The 7,500-nt window shown below is 37.7% G+C and overlaps 1 non-coding gene and 30 pseudogenes across 1 annotated transcript; all 31 read left to right on the top strand.

Annotated features, from left to right (window-relative positions):
- Positions 1–64, top strand: part of LOC148468448 (5S ribosomal RNA) — a 119-nt pseudogene extending 55 nt beyond the window's left edge.
- A 116-nt stretch (positions 65–180) lies between these two features.
- Positions 181–299, top strand: LOC148468447 (5S ribosomal RNA; annotated as a pseudogene).
- A 116-nt stretch (positions 300–415) lies between these two features.
- LOC148468446 (5S ribosomal RNA) lies at positions 416–534 on the top strand (annotated as a pseudogene).
- Positions 535–650: 116 nt separating this feature from the next.
- Positions 651–769, top strand: LOC148468445 (5S ribosomal RNA; annotated as a pseudogene).
- Positions 770–884: 115 nt separating this feature from the next.
- LOC148468444 (5S ribosomal RNA) lies at positions 885–1,003 on the top strand (annotated as a pseudogene).
- A 115-nt stretch (positions 1,004–1,118) lies between these two features.
- Positions 1,119–1,237, top strand: LOC148468443 (5S ribosomal RNA; annotated as a pseudogene).
- A 116-nt stretch (positions 1,238–1,353) lies between these two features.
- Positions 1,354–1,472, top strand: LOC148468442 (5S ribosomal RNA). Its single transcript, XR_015873386.1, has one exon. It is a non-coding gene; the product is annotated as a 5S ribosomal RNA (ribosomal RNA).
- A 351-nt stretch (positions 1,473–1,823) lies between these two features.
- Positions 1,824–1,942, top strand: LOC148468441 (5S ribosomal RNA; annotated as a pseudogene).
- Positions 1,943–2,058: 116 nt separating this feature from the next.
- Positions 2,059–2,177, top strand: LOC148468440 (5S ribosomal RNA; annotated as a pseudogene).
- Positions 2,178–2,292: 115 nt separating this feature from the next.
- LOC148468439 (5S ribosomal RNA) lies at positions 2,293–2,411 on the top strand (annotated as a pseudogene).
- Positions 2,412–2,527: 116 nt separating this feature from the next.
- LOC148468438 (5S ribosomal RNA) lies at positions 2,528–2,646 on the top strand (annotated as a pseudogene).
- Positions 2,647–2,761: 115 nt separating this feature from the next.
- Positions 2,762–2,880, top strand: LOC148468437 (5S ribosomal RNA; annotated as a pseudogene).
- A 116-nt stretch (positions 2,881–2,996) lies between these two features.
- On the top strand, positions 2,997–3,115 carry LOC148468436 (5S ribosomal RNA; annotated as a pseudogene).
- A 116-nt stretch (positions 3,116–3,231) lies between these two features.
- Positions 3,232–3,350, top strand: LOC148468435 (5S ribosomal RNA; annotated as a pseudogene).
- A 116-nt stretch (positions 3,351–3,466) lies between these two features.
- LOC148468434 (5S ribosomal RNA) lies at positions 3,467–3,585 on the top strand (annotated as a pseudogene).
- A 116-nt stretch (positions 3,586–3,701) lies between these two features.
- On the top strand, positions 3,702–3,820 carry LOC148468433 (5S ribosomal RNA; annotated as a pseudogene).
- A 115-nt stretch (positions 3,821–3,935) lies between these two features.
- Positions 3,936–4,054, top strand: LOC148468432 (5S ribosomal RNA; annotated as a pseudogene).
- Positions 4,055–4,170: 116 nt separating this feature from the next.
- Positions 4,171–4,289, top strand: LOC148468431 (5S ribosomal RNA; annotated as a pseudogene).
- Positions 4,290–4,405: 116 nt separating this feature from the next.
- LOC148468430 (5S ribosomal RNA) lies at positions 4,406–4,524 on the top strand (annotated as a pseudogene).
- Positions 4,525–4,640: 116 nt separating this feature from the next.
- Positions 4,641–4,759, top strand: LOC148468429 (5S ribosomal RNA; annotated as a pseudogene).
- A 116-nt stretch (positions 4,760–4,875) lies between these two features.
- Positions 4,876–4,994, top strand: LOC148468428 (5S ribosomal RNA; annotated as a pseudogene).
- Positions 4,995–5,110: 116 nt separating this feature from the next.
- Positions 5,111–5,229, top strand: LOC148468427 (5S ribosomal RNA; annotated as a pseudogene).
- A 115-nt stretch (positions 5,230–5,344) lies between these two features.
- On the top strand, positions 5,345–5,463 carry LOC148468426 (5S ribosomal RNA; annotated as a pseudogene).
- Positions 5,464–5,578: 115 nt separating this feature from the next.
- On the top strand, positions 5,579–5,697 carry LOC148468425 (5S ribosomal RNA; annotated as a pseudogene).
- Positions 5,698–5,813: 116 nt separating this feature from the next.
- LOC148468424 (5S ribosomal RNA) lies at positions 5,814–5,932 on the top strand (annotated as a pseudogene).
- A 351-nt stretch (positions 5,933–6,283) lies between these two features.
- Positions 6,284–6,402, top strand: LOC148468423 (5S ribosomal RNA; annotated as a pseudogene).
- Positions 6,403–6,518: 116 nt separating this feature from the next.
- Positions 6,519–6,637, top strand: LOC148468422 (5S ribosomal RNA; annotated as a pseudogene).
- Positions 6,638–6,753: 116 nt separating this feature from the next.
- LOC148468421 (5S ribosomal RNA) lies at positions 6,754–6,872 on the top strand (annotated as a pseudogene).
- A 116-nt stretch (positions 6,873–6,988) lies between these two features.
- On the top strand, positions 6,989–7,107 carry LOC148468420 (5S ribosomal RNA; annotated as a pseudogene).
- Positions 7,108–7,223: 116 nt separating this feature from the next.
- On the top strand, positions 7,224–7,342 carry LOC148468419 (5S ribosomal RNA; annotated as a pseudogene).
- Positions 7,343–7,457: 115 nt separating this feature from the next.
- The window catches only part of LOC148468418 (5S ribosomal RNA), a 119-nt pseudogene continuing 76 nt past the window's right edge, over positions 7,458–7,500 (top strand).

The raw sequence follows: 7,500 nt of genomic DNA, 5'->3' as shown, positions 1-7,500 counted from the left end.
GCAGTGGTGGGCCTGGTTAGTACTTGGATGGGAAACCACCTAGGAATCCCAGGTGCTGTAGGTAATTTTATACTGCCATAACAGTCTTTTCTACTACATTTTACATTTAATTTTTTCAACTTATCAATGAATTTACTTGAGTTAAGAAGTAATAGAGGTCTAAAGTTAATGCTTTTGAGCACCTACAGCCAAACCACACTGGACATGCCCAATCTCGTCTGATCTTGGAAGCTTTGCAGTGTTGGGCCTGGTTAGTACTTGGACGGGAGATCACCTGGGAATACCAGGTGCTGTAGGTAATTTTATATAGCAATAACATTCTTTTCTATTACATTTTACATTACATTTTTTCAACTTATCAATGAATTTTCTTGAGTTAAGAAGTAAAAGAGGTCTAAAGTTAATGTTTTTGAGCACCTGCAGTCAAACCACACTGGACATGCCCAATCTCATCTGATCTTGGAAGCTATGCAGTGTTGGGCCTGGTTAGTACTTGGATGGGAGACCACCTGGGAATACCAGGTGCTGTAGGTAATTTTATACTGCCATAACTTTCTTTTCTATTACATTTTACATTTCATTTTTTCAACTTATCAATGAATTTACTTGAGTTAAGAAGTAAAAGAGGTCTAAAGTTAATGGTTTTGGGCACATACAGCCAAACCACACTGGACATGCCCAATATCATCTGATCTTGGAAGCTATGCAGTGTAGGGCCTGGTTAGTACTTGGATGGGAGACCACCTGGGAATACCAGGTGCTGTAGGTAACTTTATACTGCCATAACATTCTTTTATATTACATTTTACATTTCATTTTTCAACTTATCATTGAATTTACTTGAGTTAAGAAGTAAAAGAGGTCTAAAGTTAATGTTTTTGAGCACCTACAGCCCAACCACACTGGACATGCCCAATCTTGTCTGATCTTAGAAGCTATGCAGTGTTGAGCCTGGTTAGTACTTGGATGGGAGACCACCTGGAAATACCAGGTGCTGTAGGTAATTTTATGCAGCCATAACATTCTTTTCTATTACATTTTACATTTAATTTTTCAACTTATCAATGAATTTACTTGAGTTAAGAAGTAATAGAGGTCTAAAGTTAATGTTTTTGAGCACCTACAGCCAAACCACACTGGACATGCCCAATCTCGTCTGATCTTGGAAGCTATGCAGTGTTGGGCCTGGTTACTACTTGGGTGGGAGACCACCTGGGAATACCAGGTGCTGTAGGTCATTTTATACAGCCAAAACATTATTTTCTATTACATTTTACATTTAATTTTTTCAACTTATCAATTAATTTACTTGAGTTAAGAAGTAAAAGAGGTCTAAAGTTAATGTTTTTGAGCACCTACAGTCAAACCACACTGGACATGCCCAATCTCATCTGATCTTGGAAGCTATGCAGTGTTGGGCCTGGTTAGTACTTGGATGGGAGACCACCTGGGAATACCAGGTGCTGTAGGTAATTTTATACTGCCATAACATTCTTTTCTATTACATTTTACATTTCATTTTTTCAACTTATCAATGAATTTACTTGAGTTAAGAAGTAATAGAGGTCTAAATTTAATGCTTTTGAGCACCTACAGCCAAACCACGCTGGACATGCCCAATCTCGTCTGATCTTGTAAGCTTTGCTGTGTTGGGCCTGGTTTGTACTTGGATGGGAGACCACCTGAGAATACCAGTTGCTGTAGGAAATTTAATACAGCCAAAACATTCTTTTCTATTACATTTTACATTTAATTTTTTCAACTTATCAATGAATTTGCTTGAGTTAAGAAGTAAAAGAGGTCTAAAGTTAATGTTTTTGAGCACCTACTGTCAAACCACGCTGGACATGCCCAATCTTGTTTGATCTTGGAAGCTATGCAGTGTTGGGTCTGGTTAGTACTTGGATGGGAGACCACCTGGGATTACCAGGTGCTGTAGGTAATTTTATACTGCCATAACATTCTTTTCTATTACATTTTACATTTAATTTTTTCAACTTATCAATGAATTTACTTGAGTTAAGAAGTAATAGAGGTCTAAAGTTAATGGTTTTGGGCACCTACAGCCAAACCACACTGGACATGCCCAATCTCGTCTGATCTTGGAAGCTATGCAGTGTTGGGCCTGGTTAGTACTTGGATGGGAGACCACCTGGGAATACCAGGAGCTGTAGATAATTTTATACTGCCAAAACATTCTTTTCTATTACATTTTACATTTCATTTTTCAACTTATCATTGAATTTACTTGAGTTAAGAAGTAAAAGAGGTCTAAAGTTAATGTTTTTGAGCACCTACAGCCAAAACACACTGGACGTGCCCAATCTCGTCTGATCTTGGAAGCTATGCAGTGTTGGGCCTGGTTAGTACTTGGATGGGAGACCACCTAGAAATCCCAGGTGCTGTAGGTAATTTTATACTGCCATAACAGTCTATTCTATTACATTTTACATTTTATTTTTTCAACTTATCAATGAATTTACTTGAGTTAAGAAGTAATAGATGTCTAAAGTTAATGGTTTTGGGCACCTACAGCCAAACCACACTGGACATGCCCAATATCATCTGATCTTGGAAGCTATGCAGTGTTGGGCCTGGTTAGTACTTGGATGGGAGACCACCTGGGAATACCAGGTGCTGTAGGTAACTTTATACTGCCATAACTTTCTTTTATATTACATTTTACATTTCATTTTTCAACTTATCATTGAATTTACTTGAGTTAAGAAGTAAAAGAGGTCTATAGTTAATGTTTTTGAGCATCTACAGCCCAACCACACTGGACATGCCCAATCTTGTCTGATCTTGGAAGCTATGCAGTGTTGAGCCTGGTTAGTACTTGGATGGGAGACCACCTGGAAATACCAGGTGCTGTAGGTAATTTTATGCAGCCATAACATTCTTTTCTATTACATTTTACATTTAATTTTTTCAACTTATCAATGAATTTACTTGAGTTAAGAAGTAATAGAGGTTTAAAGTTAATGTTTTTGAGCACCTACAGCCAAACCACACTGGACATGCCCAATCTTGTCTGATCTTGGAAGCTATGCGGTGTTGGGCCTGGTTACTACTTGGGTGGGAGACCAACTGGGAATACCAGGTGCTGTAGGTCATTTTATACAGCCAAAACATTCTTTTCTATTACATTTTACATTTAATTTTTTCAACTTATCAATGAATTTACTTGAGTTAAGAAGTAATAGAGGTCAAAAGTTAATGCTTTTGAGCACCTACAGCCAAACCACACTGGACATGCCCAATCTCGTTTGATCTTAGAAGCTATGCAGTGTTGGGCCTGGTTAGTACTTGGACAGGAGACCACCTGGGAATACCAGGTGCTGTAGGTAATTTTATAGTGCCATAACATTCTTTTCTATTACATTTTACATTTAATTTTTTCAACTTATCAATGAATTTACTTGAGTTAAGAAGTAATAGAGGTCTAAAGTTAATGTTTTTGTGCACCTACAGCCAATCCTCACTGGACATGCCCAATCTCGTCTGATCTTGGAAGCTATACAGTGTTGGGCCTGGTAAGTACTTGGATGGGATACCCCCTGGGAATACCAGGTGCAGTAGGTAATTTTATACTGCCATAACATTCTTTTCTATTACATTTTACATTTAATTTTTTCAACTTATCAATGAATTTACTTGAGTTAAGAAGTAAAAGAGGTCTAAAGTTAATGTTTTTGAGCACCTACAGCCAAAGCACACTGGACATGCCCAATCTCGTCTGTTCTTGGAAGCTATGCAGTGTTGCGCCTGGTTAGTACTTGGATGGGAGACTTCCTGGGAATACCAGGTGCTGTAGGTAATTTTATATAGTCATAACATTCTTTTCTATTACATTTTACATTTCATTTTACAACTTATCATTGAATTTTCTTGAGTTAAGAAGTAAAAGAGGTATAAAGTTAATGTTTTTGAGCACCTACAGCCAAACCATACTGGACATGCCCAATCTCGTCTGATCTTGGAAGCTATGCAGTGGTGGGCCTGGTAAGTACTTGGATGGGAGACCACCTAGGAATCCCAGGTGCTGTAGGTAAATTTATACTGCCATAACAGTCTATTCTACTACTTTTTACATTTAATTTTTTCAACTTATCAATGAATTTACTTGAGTTAAGAAGCAATAGAGGTCTAAAGTTAATGCTTTTGAGCACCTACAGCCAAACCACACTGGACATGCCCAATCTCGTCTGATCTTGGAAGCTATGCAGTGTTGGGCCTGGTTAGTACTTGGACGGGAGACCACCTGGGAATACCAGGTGCTGTAGGTAATTTTATATAGCCATAACATTCTTTTCTATTACATTTTACATTACATTTTTTCAACTTATCAATGAATTTACTTGAGTTAAGAAGTAAAAGAGGTCTAAAGTTAATGTTTTTGAGCACCTACAGTCAAACCACACTGGACATGCCCAATCTTGTCTGATCTTGGAAGCTATGCAGTGTTGGGCCTGGTTAGTACTTGGATGGGAGACCACCTGGGAATACCAGGTGCTGTAGGTAATTTTATACTGCCATAACATTCTTTTCTATTACATTTTACATTTAATTTTTTCAACTTATCAATGAATTTACTTGAGTTAAGAAGTAATAGAGGTCTAAATTTAATGCTTTTGAGCACCTACAGCCAAACCACACTGGACATGCCCAATCTCGTCTGATCTTGTAAGCTTTGCTGTGTTGGGCCTGGTTTGTACTTGGATGGGAGACCACCTGAGAATACCAGTTGCTGTAGGAAATTTTATACAGCCAAAACATTCTTTTCTATTACATTTTACATTTAATTTTTTCAACTTATCAATGAATTTACTTGAGTTAAGAAGTAAAAGAGGTCTAAAGTTATTGTTTTTGAGCACCTACTGCCAAAACACACTGGACATGCCCAATCTTGTTTGATCTTGGAAGCTATGCAGTGTTGGGCTTGATTAGTACTTGGATGGGAGACCTCCTGGGAATACCAGGTGCTGTAGGTAATTTTATACTGCCATAATAGTCTATTCTATTACATTTTACATTTAATTTTTTCAACTTATCAATGAATTTACTTGAGTTAAGAAGTAATAGAGGTCAAAAGTTAATGCTTTTGCGCACCTACAGCCAAACCACACTGGACATGCCCAATCTCGTTTGATCTTGGAAGCTATGCAGTGTTGGGTCTGGTTAGTACTTGGATGGGAGACCACCTGGGAATACCAGGTGCTGTAGGTAATTTTATACTGCCATAACATTCTTTTCTATTACATTTTACATTTCATTTTTCAACTTATCATTGAATTTACTTGAGTTAAGAAGTAAAAGAGGTCTAAAGTTAATGTTTTTGAGCACCTACAGCCAAACCACACTGGACGTGCCCAATCTCATCTGATCTTGGAAGCTATGCAGTGTTGGGCCTGGTTAGTACTTGGATGGGAGACCACCTAGGAATCCCAGGTGCTGTAGGTAATTTTATACTGCCATAACATTCTTTTATATTACATTTTACATTTAATTTTTCAACTTATCATTGAATTTACTTGAGTTAAGAAGTAAAAGAGGTCTAAAGTTAATGTTTTTGAGCATCTACAGCCCAACCACACTGGACATGCCCAATCTTGTCTGATCTTGGAAGCTATGCAGTGTTGAGCCTGGTTAGTACTTGGATGGGAGACCACCTGGAAATACCAGGTGCTGTAGGTAATTTTATGCAGCCATAACATTCTTTTCTATTACATTTTACATTTAATTTTTTCAACTTATCAATGAATTTACTTGAGTTAAGAAGTAATAGAGGTCTAAAGTTAATGTTTTTGAGCACCTACAGCCAAACCACACTGGACATGCCCAATCTCGTCTGATCTTGGAAGCTATGCGGTGTTGGGCCTGGTTACTACTTGGGTGGGAGACCACCTGGGAATACCAGGTGCTGTAGGTCATTTTATACAGCCAAAACATTCTTTTCTATTACATTTTACATTTAATTTTTTCAACTTATCAATGAATTTACTTGAGTTAAGAAGTAATAGAGGTCTAAAATTAAGGGTTTTGGGCAGCTACAGCCAAAGCACACTGGACATGCCCAGTGTCGTCTGATCTTGGAAGCTATGCAGTGTTGGGCCTGGTTAGTACTTGGATGGGAGACCACCTAGAAATCCCAGGTGCTGTAGGTAATTTTATACTGCCATAACAGTCTATTCTATTACATTTTACATTTAATTTGTTCAACTTATCAATGAATTTACTTGAGTTAAGAAGTAATAGAGGTCAAAAGTTAATGCTTTTGAGCACCTACAGCCAAACCACACTGGACATGCCCAATCTCGTTTGATCTTGGAAGCTATGCAGTGTTGGGCCTGGTTAGTACTTGGACAGGAGACCACCTGGGAATACCAGGTGCTGTAGGTAATTTTATAGTGCCATAACATTCTTTTCTATTACATTTTACATTTAATTTTTTCAACTTATCAATGAATTTACTTGAGTTAAGAAGTAATAGAGGTCTAAAGTTAATGTTTTTGTGCACCTACAGCCAATCCTCACTGGACATGCCCAATCTCGTCTGATCTTGGAAACTATACAGTGTTGGGCCTGGTAAGTACTTGGATGGGATACCCCCTGGGAATACCAGGTGCAGTAGGTAATTTTATACTGCCATAACATTCTTTTCTATTACATTTTACATTTAATTTTTTCAAATTATCAATGAATTTACTTGAGTTAAGAAGTAATAGAGGTCTAAAGTTAATGTTTTTGAGCACCTACAGCCAAACCACACTGGACATACCCAATCTCGTCTGATCTTGGAAGCTATGCCGTGTTGGGCCTGGTTACTACTTGGGTGGGAGACCACCTGGGAATACCAGGTGCTGTAGGTAATTTTATACAGCCAAAACATTCTTTTCTATTACAATTTACATTTAATTTTTTCAACTTATCAATGAATTTACTTGAGTTAAGAAGTAAAAGAGGTCTAAAGTTAATGTTTTTGAGCACCTACAGCCAAAGCACACTGGACATGCCCAATCTCGTCTGTTCTTGGAAGCTATGCAGTGGTGGGCCTGGTTAGTACTTGGATGGGAGACCACCTAGGAATCTCAGGTGCTGTAGGTAATTTTATACTGCCATAACAGTCTTTTCTATTACATTTTACATTTAATTTTTTCAACTTATCAATGAATTTACATGAGTTAAGAAGTAATAGAGGTCTTAAGTTAATGCTTTTGAGCACCTACAGCCAAACCACACTGGACATGCCCAATCTCGTTTGATCTTGGAAGCTATGCAGTGTTGAGCCTGGTTAGTACTTGGATGGGAGACCTCCTGGGAATACCAGGTGCTGTAGGTAATTTTATATAGTCATAACATTCTTTTCTATTACATTTTACATTTCATTTTTCAACTTATCATTGAATTTACTTGAGTTAAGAAGTAAAAGAGGTATAAAGTTAATGTTTTTGAGCACCTACAGCCAAACCATACTGGACATGCCCAATCTCATCTGAT

This window comes from Taudactylus pleione, unplaced genomic scaffold (assembly GCF_031769625.1).
Source record: "Taudactylus pleione unplaced genomic scaffold, aTauple2 ptg000967l, whole genome shotgun sequence".
NCBI classification, from domain to species: domain Eukaryota; kingdom Metazoa; phylum Chordata; class Amphibia; order Anura; family Myobatrachidae; genus Taudactylus; species Taudactylus pleione.
This window is presented reverse-complemented; position numbering and strand designations above follow the sequence as displayed.